Here is a 21552-nt window from a genome sequence, read left to right on the forward strand (position 1 = left end):
TGTCCTCAAGTCCATTCTCTAGTAGGTCTGCGTCTTTATTCCCGTCTTGCCCCTAGGTTCTTCATGACCTTTTTTTTTTTTTTTTAGATTCTATATATATGTATTAACATACAATATTTGTTTTTCTATTTCTGACTTACTTCACTCTGTATGACAGACTCTAGGTCTATCCACCTCACTACAAATAACTCAATTTTGTTTCTTTTTATGGCTGGGTAATATTCCATTTTATATATGTGCCACATCTTCTTTATCCATTCATCTGTCGATGGACACTTAGGCTGCTTCCATGTCCTGGCTATTGTAAATAGAGCTGCAGTGAACATTATGGTACATGACTCTTTTTGAATTATGGTTTTCTCAGGGCATAAGGCATTCTGTCTTGCAATTACAAAACTACTGATTAGCCTTAGTTCATTTCAGCTCTACTCAGAATTTTTCTAAATGGTTTTCTCTCTATTTCACTATCCATTTTATTTTTAGAATTCTTAAATTTTGGGAAGATCTTTACAAGTATCACTCTGTAGTATAAAACTTTCCCCTCATTGTCCTTCCCTCCCCCTAAACCTGGGAGAGATTGCTGTGTTTGATCCTCAATTTACCAAATGTGCTCAATTATAATGTCTTTAAGCCAAACAATTTATTTAGAATTCCCTAAATAATTTTTTTAACTAATTCCAGATTTTTAAAAGAGGTGTGATCAGAGTATCAAAGAGACAATAGAATCATAAAGTGCCTAACTGGAATGAGAGAAATAAATCCGTAAGTTCCTTTAAATTTATTTGCTTATGATCGTAGAGGTAGTGTATGATCATTGTAGAAAACTTGGAAAAACCCAAGGAAGAATAAAGAATAGAAATCACTATAAGTTCTCCACCCAGATAAAAAAGATGTAATATTTTGATTGAATTATGTTTTAAAATAGACTATAAGCTGCAACAGACTTCCATAAGGCAATAAAAATAAATGCCTTTCTCTTTCGAATTGTTTCCTTTTGGAGACTCAGAAGAGCGATACTGAGCAAAGGAGAAAAGAATGAGAAGCAGGGAAAGGAGAAATTAAAGGCCACCATGTATGTAGTGTGCCAAAAGAGAGCCATTCATGTGCTTTTTCTGCAACAATATCTTCCTTGGAAAACAGTCAAGTTCAACTGGTACTTCTACTTGGCAATTTATATTACAGCAACCATGATATTAACAATATTGTACTTTATGATACTGGTATTTGGTATTTTTGGTTACAAAAATTAAGCTGGAATGATTTAAATGTGTCTGACACATGAACTGAGCTTGTATCTTAGTTTTTCTTTGTTTTGTCTCAGTCTACCCACTATTTCAGCTCCTTTAAGCGAACATCTTTTTAATTGCACTTTTGAAATATTATCAAGCAAGACAGTGTCAATATCAGTAGGTTTACCTGTGCTATGAGGTTTAGGGAACATCTGGTCTCTAGGTCAGGCCTTTCTCATCTGTTTCCTCTATCTCTGCACTTAGGATCTTTTCTAACACAGGTACATACCTTTGAAGGATGTTGGACCTTCCTATTCAACTGTCTCTTCTTCAGGCTATTCTTCTTCACATAATTTTTCCCTGAAGTCCAGTTTCTATAAATGAATAATTTTTGTTGTTTCCTTCAAGACTACCCAAAGATAACTTTCCCTGTCTCCTTCAATCTTTACTTGGAAATAAAATATTATTCAAGACAAAAAAATTTTTTGACTTAAATTCTCCCACTACCTGAGCCACAAGGTTTTATAATAGGCGAGTAGCTGGAGACTTTTAAAGTCAGGTCAGGTGCTTACCCTTCAATCCTAATTCCTTATCTGCAAATCTCTTTCTTTCTTGTTTTCTTTATCTTATTTTCTTCATTATAAAATATTCTTATCACCCTTAAATAGTTCACTGGATTATGCTTACATTTAAGAAAAGATCTTCTGCCTTTTCTATAATAATATCATATTTAAAAATTTTCTGTGATATATATTCATTTCATTTTCAGAAAATATTAGCAAGACAGTATTTTCAATGTAAGAGATAAATCAGAGCTTATTAATTGAGAAATAAAATTAGACGCAAAAAGAATGAAATGGCTTTTATTTAAATTAACTGCAGCGTCTAGAGATTTTACCTTGAAAACATATAACTACCTGATGTTATAGAAATAAATAGCTTGAAGAAAATGGTTTAGGAAAAAAGTATTGTCTTATTTTTATATAAGCTCATCTAAATATGCTTTAAAAAAGTAAAAGGATGAACAAAAATAAAAGACTGGTTAAATTATTCTTCTAAAATTTATCTCTAAAAAGCAAATTGATTACTTCATCACATAGTAATGATAATGTATCTTAATGACATAATTAATTGATTGATTATAATGCCCAGAAAAATATGTCTGAAGTAGGGAGCAAAGTTTTAAAAATCCTTAAAAACAGATCGATTTCCTCAAAACTTAAAAGATTTCAAGAGCTTCCCTGGTGGCACAGTGGTTGAGAGTCTGTCTGCCGATGCAGGGGACACGGGTTCGTGCCCCAGTCCGGGAAGATCCCACATGCCGCGGAGTGGCTGGGCCCGTGAGCCATGGCCGCTGAGCCTGCGCGTCTGGAGCCTGTGCTCCGCAACAGGAGAGGCCACAACAGTGAGAGGCCCGCGTACCGCAAAAAAAAAAAAAAGATTTCAAAATCTGGCACTATCCTGTCAGTTGACAACATTCAAAACTACACATGAGTAGAACATTGAAATCTAACAATTACTATAAATCAGAATATTATAAAATACATATATGCCTTGATTTATCTTGGAACTAGTTTATTAATTATATGATATGTAAGGTGAATTTCAAACCAGAAATCTTGGCTCAGGCTTTTCAGTAAGTATTATATTGACAAATGGAGAATACCTGAGCCATTACTGAGTAAGTTTTCCCCCCAGAGATATTAAGCCTAACTCCTAAATGTTCTGAGTTTGAGTCAGATTCCATACTAAAAGGTTTCATTTGCTTGAATACATTGATATCGTCACTCCTCCCAAACTGTCTCAAATTCATTCTTTCTCCCTTTCCTCTATTTTCTCCCTTCCCTGAATTCACTGATTTACGTATCATTTCATGTGTCAATTTCTTCCTGATTGCCTCTATATGCCAAGAACTGTGCCAGATAATGGGAAAACAGTAACGAATAAGAAGCATTTCTGCTTCTGATTATTACAGAGTAATTGGCACTAGATTAGGGTTTATGTTATAAAAAACCATATAACTGTGTAAAATATATGAGGCCATTGTTTTCAGGTATTGGACAAGGGACAGCACAAGATAGTGATCCCTGAAAAGAAAACTCATCAGGTAATATCCCATAATCATTCCAGCTCTCTGCCTGGAGACACTTAATTGTGGCTTAGTGAGCTAAAGTCTGAGCAGAGCATGGAAGTCCCAGTTAGAAGAATAAGAATTGGGGTAGATATAGTCACCGGAATGTGCAGGGTAGGAATTGAAGAGGGAGCAGAGTCAGGGAGGGCACAGAAGTTCTGGGTAAGATGACACAGGCTCACCAGAGAGCATTTGCTGTGAGGTAGAGATTGAAACAAAGAATCTGGGAGACATTGGAGTTCCAGCCCAGAAAGAATGTTGACGAATGACAGGCACCCAGATGAGGCACCACAAAGGCCAGGCCTTAAGACCAAGGCCTATGCTGTTAGAGAAAGTCTATTCTAGAGCTACCCTAGTAAGGCTGAAAACCACCAGCCTAAAAGTCTGTATGTAGTGAAATTATCTTTCAAAAGTGAAGGAGAAATTACCACCTTCTCAGGCAAACAAAAATTGAGGGTATTTATTGCCAGTAGACTTGCCTTGCAAGAAATGTTAAAAGAAACTCTTGAGAAGGAAGACAAATAATATGGGTCAGCAATTTAGATCTTCATAAAGAAAGGATGTGTGTCAGAGAAAGAATAAATGAAGGTAAAATAAAATTGTTTTCTTTTTTTTCACTAATCCTGCAGATAAAAATTTGTTCAAAATAATAATAGCAACAATGTATTTGGTGATTGTAGCGTATGGATAAGTGAAGTAAATGACAGCGATGTTACAGGGGACAGGAGGGATTAGGAATATTCTGTTAGAAGGTACCCATACTACTCATGAAGCTGTACAGTGTTATTTGAAAGTGGACTTGTATTGGTTGTAAATGTATCTTGTAAACTCTAGGACAACAACTAAAAACATTTTAAGAAAGGCTATTGATATGCAATTAAAAGCAGAAATCAGAGAAGGCAGAAAAAGAGTAAATAAAAAGAAGAGGCAGAGAAAGAGGAAGAGGAAGAACAACAGCAACAAATAACAGCAACAACAATAACGGCAATGAATAGAAAACAGATACAAATATGGCCAATATTAATCCAACAATATCAATAATCACTTTAAATGTGAATGGGCTAAATAAACCAATTAAAATACAGAAACCATCAGAGTGGATACAAAAATAAGATCCACTGTATGTGTACAAGAAACCACTTTAAATAAAAAGATGTCGATAATTTAAAGTAAAGGAATGAAATAAAATATACCACAGTTAACAGCAATCAAAAGAAAGCTGGAGTAGCTATATTAATCTCGGACAAAGCAGACTTCAGAGCAAGGAAAATTATCAGGGATAAAGAAGGGCATTATATAAGGATAAGGTATCAATTCTTCAAGAAAACATAAAAATCCTTAATGTCTACTTGCCTAACAACAGAGTGTCAAAATACATGAGGCAAAAGTTGATAGAACTATAAGGAAAAATAGATAAATCTACTGTTATAGTTGGAGACTTCAACACCGCTCTATCAGTAACTGACAGTTCCAACAGGCAGAATATCAGTAAGGATGTCGTTAAACTGAACAGTAATGTCAATCAACTGGATCTAATTGACATTTATCGAACACTTCATCCAACAACAGCAGCATACACGTTCTTCTCAAGCTCACATGGAACATTCACCAAGATAGACTACATTCTGGTAATTAATACAAATAAAACACACCTCAGCAAATCTGAAAGTATAGAAATCATGCCAAGTAGGCTCTTAGACCACAATGCAATTAAAGTAAGAATCAATTGCAGAAAGAGAGCCAGAAAATCCCCAAATATTTGGAGATTAAACAACAGACTTCTAAATAAAATTTGGGTTATAGAAGGCTCAAGAGAAATTTAAAAATTCTTTGAGGAGAATAAAAATGAAAACAGAACTTGTCAAAATTGTGAAATGCAGCAAAAGTAGTGCTTAGAGGGAATTTTATAGAATTGAATGCATATATTAGACAAGAAAGATCTATAATCAGTAATCTAAGTTTCCACCTTAAGAAACTAGACAAAGAAGAGTAACATAATCCTAAAGCAAGAAGAAAAAAATAGATGACAAAAATTAGAGCATAAATCAATGAAATTGAAAATAAATTAATAGAGAAAATTAACTAAATCAAAGCTGGTTCTTTGAAAAGATAAAAAAAAAAATTGATAAACCTCTAGCAAGGTAACCAAGAAAAAAGACAAGACCAAATTACTACTATCAGAAATGAAAGAAGGGCCATTACTATTGATCCAATGGACATTAGAATGTTCTGTTCCTCTGGTGGGATCCTGAATAAGAAAGGTACACACATTAAGTTCATACATGTATGTAAAATACAAGGTGTGAAAGGATATTCACCAAAGTCAATAAAATGGTTGTTTGGGGAGAAGAACCAGGATTAGAGTTGGAACTTAGAATTGGGTTTTAGGCATCATTCTTTTCTTAAACCAAGAGAAGATTTCTTGTGCAATTAAATAGCATTTTCCAAAGAAAAGAACAGTTGAAAACCTGGATAATCATCTAATCAACAATACACAAGGCAAAGGTAAGTGTTGTTAACATAAGAGTGCAAAACATCAGTGTGAAAAGAAAAGCTTTCTATCATTTCTGATGGCATAATACATGTTCGGTAAACGCTCGCGATGTGCCAGCAGGATACTAGGAGTAAAAAAAGAAGCATAGGGCTTCCCTGGTGGCGCAGTGGTTGAGAGTCCACCTGCCGATGCAGGGGACACGAGTTCGTGCCCCGGTCCGGGAAGATCCCGCATGCCGCGGAGCGGCTGGGCCCGTGAGCCATGGCCGCTGAGCCTGCGCGTCCAGAGCCTGTGCTCCGCAGCGGGAGAGGCCACACAGTGAGAGGCCCGCGTACCGCAAAAAAAAAAAAAGAAGCATATATATGCGTTAGCATACACCATTTGTTATATGGGGATATATGTATGCATATGGCTGATTCACTTTGTTGTATAACAGAAACTAACGCAGTATTGTGAAGCAATTATCCTCCAATAAAGATGTATTTTAAAAAAAAAAAGCAAAATGGTGTCTGCCCTCCCAAGACGGAGACATCCTCATCGATACCATACTCTTCACACCTGCTTTTATTCCTAAGCGTCAGTGTTTATTGAGTGCTAACAAAATGCCAGGCACTGTTCTAACCTGTTCGTCATGTTTTACACGTGATTTTCCAGTCAATCCTCATAACAGCCACATGGACGTAGGCATTATTTTTATTATCCATGTTTTAAAGATAAGGAACTAAGCCCCACAGGTGAGTTACTTGCTCAAGGTCCCCCAGCTAGAAGCTGGGATTTAAACTATGCAGCTGATCACAAGGCCTAGCTTCTTAACCAATACTACTTTGTTATCTCGTTTAATCCTCACCCAAACCTGGCCACCTGCTACCCATTATTTACAAATGGAGAAACTGAATCCTGCAGAGGCTGTGGAACTGGCGTAGGTTACGCTAATGGTGGAAGGCAGACCAGGTTTTAAACCAGCCCTTCCTCTATTATTCTTCAAGAGGTTGTCGAAATAAATAACTGTAATCACGTGTCACAGAGGTTTGGCTAACAGACACTTCCTTGGTGACTACGGAGCTTCTTTGCCACAATGTTTCTCCTGTACCTTTGTCGGTTCCCCTCAGTGTCCTTCCCTTGGCTCCTTTACCTGCCGTTTCTCTGCATGGATTTTCTCCTCATCTGCTTGGTGGCTGCTTTCTCCCTTTCCCTTCCGTCTGCCTGCCTCTCTTAACTCCACCTTTCTGAATATTTATACCACACACCTATGTTAAAAAACAAAACTCTTCATACTTCTCAGTTGAGGGAGGGGCAGGAGAGGAAGCATTTATGGTCTTGGTTAAATTCAGGTCTTTGTTGATCAATTCCTTCCTGAAGAGTTAACAGTGTTTTTCTTCCTGTTCAAATTCACAATCATTGTGCTTGCAGTGGTTTTATGTGCATCTGTGTATCCTTCTACATGACATACACAAGTGTTGACGGCATACTGCTTTAATTGGTAAAGAACTGCCCGTTGGTGCCTGGGTGCTTAGACTGACTATTGCTTTTGAATCCTGTGCTGAAAACTTCATAATGAAACCCAAATGACAGAAGCATAAACACAGCTGCTTATGCCTATAAAGTAAGTGGCTTACAAGGGAAAGCATAATCAGTGGAATCTAGTGTTTAGTCAATTACATTAACAGCAGACAAATAGAAATCATATGTATTTGACAGGAGGCCATTTTAAGAAACTATATTTGTATGCTGCAAACGTAATGAGACATCTTACAAGAAATGTGATCCATTATTCATGAACTTGAATAAAATACAAAGAAATCACCCGAAAAACCAGAAAATTTAAATTCTGTTAAAAATGTGAGGTTTTCTTTTTTATTGAAGTATAGTTGATGTACAATATTATATGTTACGGGTATACAATATAGTGATTCACAATTTTTAAAGGCTATAGTCCATGTATAGTTATTGTAAAATATTGGCTATATTTCCTGTGTTGCACAATACATCCTTGCAGCTTATTTATTTTATACATAGTAGTTTGCACCTCTTAACCCCCTAGTCCCTCTATTGCCCCTCCCCCCTTCCCTTTTCCCACTGGTAACCACTAGTTTGTTGTCTATATCTGTGAGTCTGCTTTTTTTTTGTTATATTCAAAAATGTGAGGGTTTTATTTTGGTAGTTTATTTTATTTCTTAAATTAATTCAGAGGTTTTTTTTTTAAGTGATTACAACCAAAGAGATTTAATATATCTTAAGTATGCCGTAGGTATTATTTCAAAAAACACTCTATTTGGGTGTTTTCCAAGGCTGTAAGAAACACAACCAATATCAGAACTTGAACTGGGTTGGAGGAGGGCCATAGTGAATTGTCATCCAGCAGAAGGTGGGAGGTGATTAAGGAAGTTCCTTAAATGGATGATAGAAGGTAATCAGTGAAGGCAGCTGGACCATCGGCGCAATCTCGTAGCACGTGAGGGTCAGAGGTCAAGCCAGAAAGCTTAAAAGACCCATTGCCAGCTCATTGGTGGAGTTTCAGCCCTTGGGTTCAGAACACGAAGAAGTCACTGATGAAATTGATAAAGGAATCTGGAAAGACCCCTATGCTGGGACCTGGGTACAAGGATGCTGCTATTGGAATTGGGGCTCAGGCAGGAACTTGGTACAAGGACAATTTCCAGGACATCCAGACCTAAGGTACAGTGGTGGTCATTTGTTTCTTAAATTCTACTGATTAAGGACTGTTGTGAGAGCCTGGACTGGGGCCTAGTCTTCAGGTACCAGGTACATTGTCATAGTTACAAGTCCTGTGGGGAGCGGGAGAATGCCAGTTGCAAATGAAATTTTACTAATTTGGTATAACTGCAGTGGTGATAAACTGATAAATTTCCAGTGTGAACAACTAGTAATTGCAAATTTCACAGAGCATTTTTTTTTTAACATCTTTATTGGGGTATAATTGCTTTACAATGGTGTGTTAGTTTCTGCTTTATAACAAAGTGAATCAGTTATACATATACATATGTTCCCATATGTCTTCCCTCTTGCGTCTCCCTCCCTCCCACCCTCCCTATCCCACCCCTCCAGGCTGTCACAAAGCACCGAGCCAATATCTCACAGGGCATTTTTGAAAGCATTCCTAGATTTCAATTATTACAAGACTAGAAGTCCTTAAGGTATCTGTTAATAACTAAGTTAATAATAAATAAATGGATAAGATGCATGGTTGTGTAATTAGCAGAGATCCCCCAACAACTATGCATGAATCAGTTGCATCTGAAACACCTGGTGTTGCTTTAAGACATTAACTCCCAGGCCCAGGAAAAGCCTACAGAATCAGTATCTGAGAGAAAGCCTAGAAATCTGAATTTTCTCCAAACTCCCCAGATACTAATGACAACTCCCCTTAGAACCCTGTCAGGTTTATTCCACATAGCATTTCAAGTGCTTCAAAGAGTTTGAAAGTTTGAAGATTTTGTTATCGCAAATAGTTTAAGCATTCCTTTTCCAATAGTATCCAATAAATACGCAGATAAATACAGCTTCTTGTTATACCACAGTGTGTAGCTTTAGCTCAGTGCTTCCCAGAATTATCATGAATTCCAATTTAGTAAGCCTAAATTAGTGAACTCTTAATTCCAGAAAATCATCCCCCTAAAATCCTATTCCTCTGCAGTTGCTCCATCCACCCCTGGGGTGCATATTTCCATGGAGACAGTGTCCTTGAATAATCCCGTCTGTATCTTTATTTTGTGTACCTTATTCTTCACTATCTTTCATGTCATGCTGAAGTGACTTTTGTCTGGTGTTGTTGGGAAGTGAGGAGAAGCCTTGATCCACTTCATCAGAAGGCAAGGATTCTACATCCAGTCAGATTATTGTTCCAGCTATAGGTGAAGATGCAGGTGCATAAGACTTTGCCACCCGAGTGCATTTCCTACCACCTGCCCTCTGAGCAAATCTCTCTGCCCAGCTAGCAGCTAAAACTGTTTTCTAAGTCTGTTCACGACCCCTGGTGATCCCAGACTCCTGGATGGGGAATCAGGAGATTCCTGGTTTTGCCTCCAGGACTAGCCAGCTGTATGGCCTTACACAAATAGCATCACTTCTCTGGGCTTTATTTTATTTTAGTGGTAGGATCAAAGGTTTGAATCATGACTTCACTTACTATTTGTGTAATTTGGGGCAAATTATTGAACACCTAGTGCCTTGATCTCCTTACTTATAAAGCAGAGACAATAAAAGGACCCATCTCAGAGTAGTTGTGGCAATTTGCTCAGATATTGCCTGCTAAGTACTTAATACAGTGCCTGGCACAAAGTAAGTTTTCTGTAAATGTAAGCTATTATATTTAGGAAGATGTGAGATAATAGATGTGAAAACACTTTGAAATGGTTCAAAGTCCAGATGTACCTAAGATAAGTGAAAAGTATTAGTATTAGCTATTGAATGCTGTATAACAAATGACCCCAGTTAGCAGCTTAAAATAGCAAATATTTATTATCTCACACAGTTTCTGAAACTAACTGGTTTTGGCTCAGGATCTCTTGGTGTCAGGAGCTTAGCTAAGCTTGAGAAAGAGCTGAGCTGACAGGTGTTGGAGTAGCTGGTTAAAGCACAGGCCTGAGAAGAATTAACAGTGGACCCTTTAATCACTTACTGCTATGGTAGAAGCAAGAGTCTAAACCCGGAAAAGGTGTCAACTGCCCCCATTCCATTTTCTCCCATAGGGGACTGTGCTGGTCATGCATGAGGCAGGGAGGAAATGAGGGATAGGAGTGGAAAAGTACAGGGTACTGAGTCAGAGTCTGAAAAAAGTATCTTCAAAGTCCTCCCCCATAGAGGCACCTGAGGAATGCCTTGGCGGAAATGTGCCTGGGTTGGCCAGACGGGCTCCAGTTCTTGACTGAAATGCCCTTCAGAGACTGTAATGCCTTGGCTGTGCACCAAGTCTGACATAGGGAGAGCACCAATCCCCCGTAAGGCCTACCAAGCAAAGCCTTTGTCATTGCCTATAGTCAGGCCTGAAAAGTCACACATGGTTTTTCGTCAGCAGCTGGACTCCTCGGTTCCCCCAGATGTGATCTGCTGGGGTCGTAACACCACACCGCATGCAAAAGGCAGGCCTCAGTCACAGAGCAGCTGAAGCAAGAAGCTACAGCCCACTTGGATGAAGGGTGCAGGGGGAACAGAGGGCAGGGCCAAATAGATCAGTTCAGATAGACATACAGAGGAGGTCAGGTGAACAAGGTGAGCAAATATCAGAAGGCCAAGAGCCAGAGTAACTCCCCAGTCAGTCAGAAACAGGGACCTTAGAGCGTTTCTCCATGTGTAGTGCTGGGACAATCTGTGTCATCACCTGACAAACTTGCTAAGCACTCCCGGCCTCACTTGCAGTTTCTCACTCACTAGTTTTTTGTTTTTTCATTTTATTTTATTTTGTATTTTATTGAAGTATAGTTGATTTACAATATGGTGTTAGTTTCAGGAGTACAGCACAGTGATTCAGTTATATATATATGTGTGTGTGTATATGTACATATATATATATACACATATATATATTCCTTTTCAGATTCTTTTCCCTTTTAGGTTATTACAAAATATTGAGTGTAGTTCCCTGTGCTATACAGTAGGTCTTTGTTGGTTGTCTAGTTTATATATAGTAATGTGTATGTTAATCCCAACCTCCTAATTTTTCCCTCCCCCACCCCCCTTTCCCCTTTAGTAAACATAAGTTTGCTATGTCTGTGAGTCGCTTTATGTTCTGTAAATAAGTTCATTTGTATTATTTTTTTAGATTCCACATATAAGCGATGTCATAGGATATTTGTCTTTCTCTGTCTGGCTTACTTAGTATGATAATCTCCAGGTCCATCCATGTTGCTGCAAATGTCATTATTTCATTCTTTTTTATGGTTGAGTAATATTCCAGTGTGTGTGTGTGTGTGTGTGTGTGTGTGTGTGTATACACACACGCCACATCTTCTTTATCCATTCATCTGTTGATGGACATTTCAGTTGCTTCCATGTCTTGGCTATTATAAATAGAGCTGCAATGAACATTGGGGTGCATGTATCTCTTTGAATTATGGTTTTCTCTGGGTATATCCTCAGGACTCACTAGTTTTAAAGTGGAATCGGAAATTTTTTTAAAAAAATGTTTTTAGGAAGTTCCTCTGTGATCTTGATGCAGACAACAATTTGAGAACCACTAGATGAAGAGGTCAGGAAGGACCAAGAGAGCAGGTCAGAAACAACCAGAGAGACCAGGCAATGGCAAGGTCATTGAGCACCAAGGCAAGGCTGACTGAGCCCCATGCCCACTCTACTAGGTTTTAGTCCCCTCTTTTCAAGGTGGGAATCTTCCACCTTTGGTGAGATCTAGCCTGGAAACAACACAAGAAATGGTAATTGTGTGGGGATTTCCATTTAATTCCCATTAAATGTAATTGAGAATGGCTAAAAAAAAAAAAAAAACAGGACAGGTGTGGCTCTTAATATTGGTACCTGGTAATAGCCCAATAACCCGAGCACCAGGGCTCTTCTTTGCCTTCTTTCTGGCTTGGGTTTTCCATCCCAGGTGGGAAATGCAAACTTTGATTGACGTGTGAACCCTTTAGGCTGCTTCTCACACATGATCTGCAATCATTGTTACAGGACGACTTAGTTTACGTGATTCAACCTCGTAGAAGTATTTCAGGTTTCACTGAACTCATGCTAAAGCAAAGTTAATTTGCTCTGTGAGAAAGCCAGCTGGACTTCAGTTGTCTTCTGAGATAGTTAATTGTTTTAGTGGCGTAGTGATTGTGGTCACTGGTCATGATGCAGTGAGTGAGTAGTTAGTAAAGCATGCAAAGCCTAATGACCAGTGGCTGTCTAAGCTAAGAGAAGAGAATCATCGAACTGAGAAATTCACAACCCTCATTCTTGGTAACATGCTATAGAGCACCATAAGCATTTGTTATTTGTGTCTGCTGTCCCCACTGGCGACAATCAACAGTTTAGAAAATCCGGGAAAGATGATTCATAAAACCCTAAAGATTCTTAGGATGTTAAAAAGCCCAAGGGCATAGCCTAGGAAATGTGAATGAGACTTGTACTCACCTACTGATTGCTTTCAGACCAGATTATATGTTACACAGAAGTCCAATTTAATGAAAAGAGAGGTCTCATAGTGGGGCTCCATTTGGGGCAGTATTATGGGTCAGATATTCTGAAAAGCTATCCTGCTGAAGTACAGATAGATCCTGAACAACGAATATATTTTAAAAAATGACTGAGTTTGCGAGAACGTAAATTCCCAAGAACCAAAAGAAAAAACTGTGAGCTGAAATCAAGGTTATAAGTAAATAAAAGCCTGCCCTATCATGGAACACATGCTAATACCTGGAATCTAAAGCTTTGGGGCTTAAAATTGCTAAAGAAATGAAGGGGTAAGCTTTGTTTCCATGCGAAACAGGGGAACAGAGCCTGAGATGCGAATATAAAGTCAGGACCCTTTTGAAGGGGCTGTGACACCAATGAAATAATGTGTAAGAAGACAAATCTGACAGCCAGCAAAGGGCAGGTAATAGGAAATTTATCTGGGCTGCAGCACTGGATAAAAAACAATAATAATAAAACAACAATATCATCCCTTCTGAGAATTTTTAACCTTATCCCTTTGTGATTTGGGGGTTTAAATTTATACTATTCATTGAATTTATACTACTGACAAACAGGAAAATCCCAAACTGAAAAATAAAATAGTTCCAGACTGGAAGTATTCCTAGTACCTGCCATATACAAATACAAATCCTAGAGACAGCATCTCCTCCATGAGGCCTTGAGAATTCCAACATATTAGATTAAAACAAATAAAAATTCCCAGTGAAAAATTAACAAACTCTTGTTTGAAAGTCTGCAAACACAACAAATGATAGATTTAGATAATATGGAATTCAGATAATGGGATTTTCCAATATTGGCAATAAATAACTACCTAAAGAAATAAAAGACAAAATAAAAAGATTGAGAATGCAAAAACATATTGGCAAACAGAATCCAATACCACATTAAGAAACTAATACATCATGACCACATGAGATATACTTCCATGAATGCAGGGTTGGTTTAACTTTAGGAAATTCAGTAATATAATTTACCATATTAATAGTTGGAGGTGGATGTACACTTCTTAAATTACACTTCTTTATTGAGATATAATTAACCTACAATAAATAGAACATATTTTAAACGGGCAGTTTTGTAAGTTTTGACACATGTGTATACTCATGAAACCAGCACTAAAGTCAGGATAATGAATATATCCATCACCCCCAAAAGTTTCCTCCTGCCACGTTGTGATCCTTTTCTCCCTTTCCTTCTTGTGGGCTCCCTCCCCATCCTCTTGATACCACTGATCTATTTCCTGTCACTATAGATTAGTTTGCATTATCTGGAATTTTATGTAAGTGGAATCACATAGTAAGTTTGTGCTCTTGTCTTGTCTGGCTTCCACTAGGCATGATTATTTTGAGGTTCATCCATGTTATGTGTGTCAGGAATTCATTCCTATTTATTGCTGAATGTTGTTCCAATGGTTGGCTCACTTTAGAAAATTACTGGTAAGTCCTCTCTAGTTGAGTGGGCTCTAGCAATGCTGGAAGCTAACGGGCAATGGAAGAATAGGAAAGACCTCCACTTGCTTCTTGAGACTTGGCTCAACAGCCATAGGCCTGTGTGAATTCACAAGCACCAATAATCCTTAAGTTTGGACCATCTCCTTGAACTGAGTAGAGCTCTTATTGGAAGTAGGTCTGTGGCTCTAACTTGTCCTGGTTTGTGTTTACAGTGAGGCAGGAAACAGGGTTCATGTGCTGTGCTCCTAGGTGTTTCCATTGGTGGGCATGCTGGGGGACCTTGCCACAAAGGCTGGATTTTCTTCTTGATTTCTTCTGAAGAACCAAGATGAAAAACCTTGGTCAATCAACTCTGTATAGGCTTGGGCCCCTCCCAGCTCCATCATGGGAGACCAGAAGGAAGCTAACCCAGCGTTTTTGCTGCAGGTTGTATTGTAGGGAAGGAGGGAAGGAGAGAAAACAGTTTTGAAATGGGCCACAATGATTTATACCCATCTACCTACTAGCATGCTCATCATTCCTTCCATTTCTTACGAAACGCTCAGGCAGGGGGAGGAGGATACAGAGCAGAAGGCAAGAAAAGAATTCAGGAGGACTCATAATTGTCTTCAAAGATATAGAAACCTGTGGGTCCACAGCAATTTCCTCAATCATCTTTTATACTAAGGTGCAGCCAGCAACAGACAGGCCTACAGGACGGCAGAACCAGAAAAACTGTCAAAGGGCCTAAGTAAAGACTGTAGATTTGAGAGGGGGTCAGAACGGTCCAGAGACAGACTCCAGTGATCAGCCTGTTCTGATATTCCAGGAAGCGTTGAGAGGAGCCAGGACAAACATTGGCTGAGGGTCATGAGGACAAACTTTGAGTAGGCCTAGGGAAAAATGAAGGGTGGGCCAGGAGACAGACAACTGGCATTTGACCATTGCAGGAAAGGTAAGAATGACTGATAATGGAAAACGTCAATCAATGATTTTCACAGCTGAGACATATATCAGCCAAGGTTATTGGCCATGTCAACTCTTGCCACAAACTCCCTTCCAACACAGGCTGGAACCAGTTCTCAAATAGGCTGACACAGGCAAACTGGCACAGCTGCTAGGGGAATGTGGTGGCAGAAGGGAAATTTACTTTCTTAGGGGTAGTCCTGAAAAAGCAATTATGTGCTTAAAGAAGTTTTTTGAATAGTGGCTCTTCTAGTGCCTTAGAAATATTTGATTTATGTACAGAATTCCCGCTTAGTACCCAATGTAACATATTTTTAAAAATACAGTCGTCCCCGCTTAGCCACAGTTTTGCTTTCTACAATTTCAGCTACCCACAGTCAACCACAGTCCAAAAATATTAAATGGAAAATTCCAGAAGTAAACAGTTCATAAGTTTTAAATTGCATGCCGTTCTCTCTCACCAACCTGCCCCATCCTGCATGGGACATGAATCATCCCTTTGTCCAGCATGTCCTGCCCATTAGTCACTTAGCATCATCTTGGTTACCAGATGGCCTGTCATGATATTTTAGTGCTTGTGTTCAAGTAACCTTTATTTTACTTAATAATGCCCCCAAAGTGCAAGAGTAGTGATGCTGGCAACTTGGATATGCCAAAGAGGAGTCATAAAGTGCTTCCTTTAAGTGAGAAGGTGAAAGTTTCAACTTAAGAAAAAAAATCATGTGCTGAGGTTGCAAAGACCTTTTATTTGTGATTTTGTGGAAAGGGAAAAAGAAATTCATGGTAGTTTTCCTGGTGTACCTCAAACCACACATGTTACAGCCACAGTGCACGTTACATGCTTAGTTAAGATGGAACAGGTATTAAATTTGGACAATAAGATATTTTGAAAGAGAGAGATCACATTCACATAACTTTTATTACAGTATGGTAATAATTGTTCTATCTTATTAACTATTGTTAATCTCTTACTGTATCTGGTTTATAACTTAAACTTTATCATAAGTATGTGTGTATAGGAAAAAACATAGTATGTATAGAGTTCAGTACTATCTGCAGTTTCAGACATCTGCTGGGGGTCTTAGAATTTATCTCCTGGGACTTCCCTGGTGGCGCAGTGGTTAAGAATCTGCCTGCCAATGCAGGGGACACGGGTTCAATCCCTGGTCTGGGAAGATCTCACATGCTGTGGAGCAACTGGGCCCATGAGCCACCACTACTGAGCCTGAGCTCTAGAACCCACAAGCCACAACTGCTGAGCCTGCACACCACAACTATTGAAGCTCATGTGCCCTAGAGCCCGTGCTTCACAACAAGAGAAGCCACAGCAGTGAGAAGCCCACACACCACAATGAAGAGTAGCCCCCGCTCGCCGCAACTAGAGAAAGCCCGCGCACAGCAACAAAGACCCAACGCAGCCAAAAAAAAAAAAAAAAAAATGCAAAAAAGAATTTATTCCCCAAGGATAAGCGGGGACTACCATAATAATCACTGTAATTCCAACATAGCTGTAATCCCCACCCTGAGGATCTCTCTAATGCAGATAAACAGAAGCTATATCTGTAAGTAGTCACAGCAGCAATAGTAGCCAACACTAATTTGGCTTGCTATGTGTCAGAGGCCGCTCTGAATGCTTTCCAAACATTAATTCAGTTAATTCTCACAACAATCTTTTGAGGCAAGCATCATTATTCCCATTGTATAGAATGGCCTGTTTGTGTGTCACCAGCCTAACAACACTTTCATTAGACTAACAGGTTTTTTTAAGGTCATGTAATGCGTATATTAATAGTATTAAGAAAAAATTTAAACTCTCTTCAACTAATGATATCAGTTACGATGATAGCCATATTTATTCAATGAACTTCATTAACTAGAGATTCTTTGGGGGCCATGTACTGAGAAGAGCATCTTATGCAGACTGCATCTTTAAACTCTGTCTTTTGAAAAGAAATCATTTCAACTTGCTTACAAAAGAAATAATGTTTAATTATTCTGGACACAGAGCAGAGTGTTTGGTGGTTGTTTTTGCCTTTTAACATAACTCTCAGTGACTTCTGGTTTCTCCATTTCGGTGACAGTTTGTACTGGTTATCTAGTGCAGTTTACATTCTGATAAGCACATAGATAGAATAAACAAATTACACTTTTGAATTCATTGTTGTATAAGATAGGTACTTCTAAAAATGAATCTGGTTCTAAACCGGTTCTAACCAGTTTGGTTTTTAGAAGTTTTGCCTTTTTAACAACTGTCATACTATGAAGAGATCTCATTTTATTAACCAGTATTGTATTAAGGAAAAATTAAGTGTGAAATGTATGCTGAGTTATAAAGAGCATAGAAATGACTTCCTGGCTAAAAAACGTACCCTACCACCCTGACTTGGGCCCTGATAGCTAGAAAGGGTCAAGCATTAAATCTGTATCTTCCAGACTTCCCTGGTGGCACAGTGGTTAAGAATCCACCTGCCAATGCAGGGCACACAGGTTCGGGCCCTGGTCTGGGAAGATCCCACGTGCCGCGGGGCAACTAAGCCCATGCACCACAACTACTGAGCCTGCGCTCTACAGCCCGTGAGCCACAACTACTGAGCCCACGTGCCACAACTACTGAAGCCCGCGCACTTAGAGCCTGTGCTCCGAAACGAGAAGCCACCACAATGAGAAGCCCGCGCACCACAATGAAGAGTAGCCCCCCGCTCACTGCAACTAGAGAAAGACTGCACGTAGCAACGAAGACCCAATGCATCCGAAAAAATTAAAATAAATTAATTAATTTTTAAAAAGTCTGTATCTTCCATCAACAATTCAGCATTATGTTCCATTTTATACTGTAACCCATTTTCCTAAATTTCCTTCCATCCACTGCTCTTGAAAGAAGGAGTGGAGAGAGAGAGAGATGAAGGGCTTAGTATTCCTGTGAAACAGGTCTAAATTGAATGCTGTAATGGGAGATACCGGGGCCTGAACATCTTCAGCACAAGGACTGGGTCTCACAGAGATCATGATGAGAATGATTAAATGCTTTGGCAACCACATGGTGCTGCAGAGAGCTGTTAGAAGGCGAGCTGGTCACCAGTGCTTGATCTTGACTTTCCCACTCTTCAGCCTTCCCCTAGAGGAGCTCAGTATTGTCCTGGCTTCTGAGAGGACCTACATTCTACATCCTGCTGACTCGCACATTTCTTTTTCTAAAAACAGGTACAAAGTTTATTTATTTTATTTTTTTATTAGCTATCTACTTTATACATATTGGTGTATACATGTCAATCCCAATCTCCCAATTCATCCCACCACCACCACCCTGCTTTCCCCCCTTGGTGTCCGTACGCTTGTTCTCTACGTCTGTGTCTCTATTTCTGCCTTGCAAACTGGCTCACCTGTACCATTTTTCTAGATTCCTCATATATGCATTAATATACAATAGACTCCCACATTAAAAAATATTTATTTATTTATTTATTTGGCTGTGTTGGGTCTTAGTTGCAGGCCTTAGTTGCTCCTCAGCATGTAGGATCTTAGTTCCCTGACCAGGGATCGAACCTTTGTCCCCTGCATTGGAAGGCAGATTCTTAACCACTGGACCACCAGGGAAGTCCTGACTCCCACATTTTTAATACCAACCCAAATCTCTCTTCTGAGCTGCAATTCCATATAATCTCGCTGCCTATTCAACATCTCAACTTGAATGTCTCTGGAGGCACAGGTTGCAACAGTGAACAAAAAAGCCAAAAAAGCTATCATCCTGGAACTCATATTCTAGCCCATATTCAAACATGTCCCAATGAAATCATATACCTTAAACCTATCCAAGCCATTCAGTTGCTGTGGTTAAAAAACCACATCTCATTAGCTTTACGTTTAAGGTATTTTTCCTCTTCAATACCAACACAATCATCCAAGAAATCCATCATTTCTCTCCTAGGCATCTATAAAAGGCCCCTAATAGTCCTCCGTCATCCACTTTTGTTCTCGGCACCCCCCACCACCACCACCACCAGCCATCTAAGTCATATGGTTACTTTGTTTCATTTTCCAGGAGTGATCCTTTTAAAGTACAAAGCTGATCATGGCAATCCCTTGCTTAAAAATACTTCAAATGCAACTTGAATAAAATTCAGAGCCTACTAGACTCAGCAGGATCTGGCTCCAGCTTTCTTTCGCAGCTTTCTCCCCTTTATGCTCTGAGTTCCAGACACAGTGACATTCTGTGAGTTCCTAACTAGGCCAAAATCCTTTTCACTCTAGTAACACACTTCTTCCGTTTGTCTCTGTTAACTCCTAATCATTATCAGATCTCAGGCTGAGCATCTTTTTTTTTTTGCGGTACGCGGGCCTCTCACTGTTGTGGCCTCTCCCGTTGCGGAGCACAGGCTCCGGACGTGCAGGCTCAATGGCCATGGCTCACGGGCCTAGCTGCTCCGCGGCACGTGGGATCTTCCCGGACCGGGGCACGAACCCATGTCGCCTGCATCAGCAGGCGGAATCTCAACGACTGCGCCACCAGGGAAGCCCTGAGCATCATTTTTGCTAGCCTACAATTCCTGCCAGATTACCAGTCCCTTTATGTGTACATTTGTAGCATTGTTTTTTCTTATGCTTGCTAGCATTGTAATTAATTACTTGTGTGATGATCGGTTTAATGTCTCTCTTCACCATTAGGCTGTAAGCTCCATTAGGGTAGGAAATTTATCCATCTTTTACACCACAGAATTTCTGGTGATATCACAGTGAAAATAGTAGGCATTCATTGAATATGTGTTATATTTATTCAATACAAGGAAAGGCTACAACTCCTTCAAGTAAGCCAGTATTATAACAACTAATAAGAAATAAAAATTCATCGTTAAGAGGGTTATTATGGGAAAGGAAGGAATTCTACTGGACTAATTAGAAAAAACTTAAATAAAATTTTTATTTTCCGGGTAAGAATAGTGAATTAATACAAAATGCTACAGGGGTAAATGAATGTTGATAATACATAACTGATAGGAACAAAGAAAGACATTGTAGCAGCTCCTACCTGGACAGAATGAGGAGGGAAATGTCATCAATGATGAGAAGTGACTTTTGTCTGTATAAAAGAAACTGAAGACCTCACAGTGATTATACATAGGACTTCTAGGGACCTTTCTGCACCAAATATCTTGGGAGCTATGATCTCTTGCATTCAGATATTCAGATGTGGTGGAATAGAGTTGCGTAGAGAATAGTATGAAATACTCAACTGGAGTGGGTAGGACCCTAGGCAGCTGGTATGTGGAGAAAGCAGAAAACACTGAATAGTTTGCCTGCAGGTAGATGCCTGTGATGACTTTTAAATCCTATTTAGGATGCATAAATATTTCATGAACTGAAAAGCTTTAAGGTTAGGAGTGGCCCTGTACTGGTTGCACGTGATTTTTCTCCTGCACAGAACTCCTGTTGACTTCAGATTTCAAGAGAACAGATTTGGGCCAAAATTACTTGCTGTGCAGTAACGATTTCATAATTGGAATATTATGTCTCAAGGTTTAGAACTTTCTAAATTATTCAAAAATCTTCTGAAATTTTTATTTTTCAGCTTCAAAGGATACAGTTCATTTTGTTTTGGGGAAGAGAACATGTATCTGTATTTCTGAGGCCTTGTTCTTTTATAAAAATAAATCAAGATAAATAGGTTTACATACTTGGGAACATGGGAACAACGTTTCTGTATTTTAATCCCAAAACGTTGAGTAAAACATTCAGTCTGCTCAGTGCCAAATATTACATCAGTAGACCGCGAAAGCACTTCAGATACTGAGCTCTTAGGTCAACTTTAAAAATAGTTGTGAAGTTTTAAGCTGCTTTTATTAATAAATTGCTTTTTTTTTCAAAGACACCTTGATAATAATGCACTGTCACTTATTCTCATTAATTAAGCTATGATAAGAGGATCTGAATTGACTTCTAGTTTCCTATTCCTCTAAAAGAACTAAGCTTGAACAAAGATATATTTTCTTTGTCTTTCTCTTGTCTGGTCAGTACTAACAATAAACAGAACTACTTTTTCTTTTCTTTTTTTTTTAAAACATGTGACCATGCTGGACTGGCTTGTGTTGTTGGTGAAGGGGTCATGGAGCTAATAGTGTGAAGACACTTGGGGCCTGAGTTTGGGAAGAATACCCT

General features: G+C 39.0%; 1 long non-coding RNA gene across 1 annotated transcript in view; it reads left to right on the forward strand.

The window, feature by feature from the left end:
* Positions 1–703: 703 nt before the first annotated feature.
* The window catches only part of LOC141279562 (uncharacterized), a 54332-nt gene continuing 33483 nt past the window's right edge, over positions 704–21552 (forward strand). Inside the window, exons 1-2 of the long non-coding RNA XR_012334040.1 lie at positions 704–762; positions 3283–3336. This is a non-coding gene — a long non-coding RNA (uncharacterized lncRNA). The remainder of the gene's footprint in view (positions 763–3282; positions 3337–21552) is intronic.

This window comes from Tursiops truncatus, chromosome 9 (assembly GCF_011762595.2).
Source record: "Tursiops truncatus isolate mTurTru1 chromosome 9, mTurTru1.mat.Y, whole genome shotgun sequence".
NCBI classification, from domain to species: domain Eukaryota; kingdom Metazoa; phylum Chordata; class Mammalia; order Artiodactyla; family Delphinidae; genus Tursiops; species Tursiops truncatus.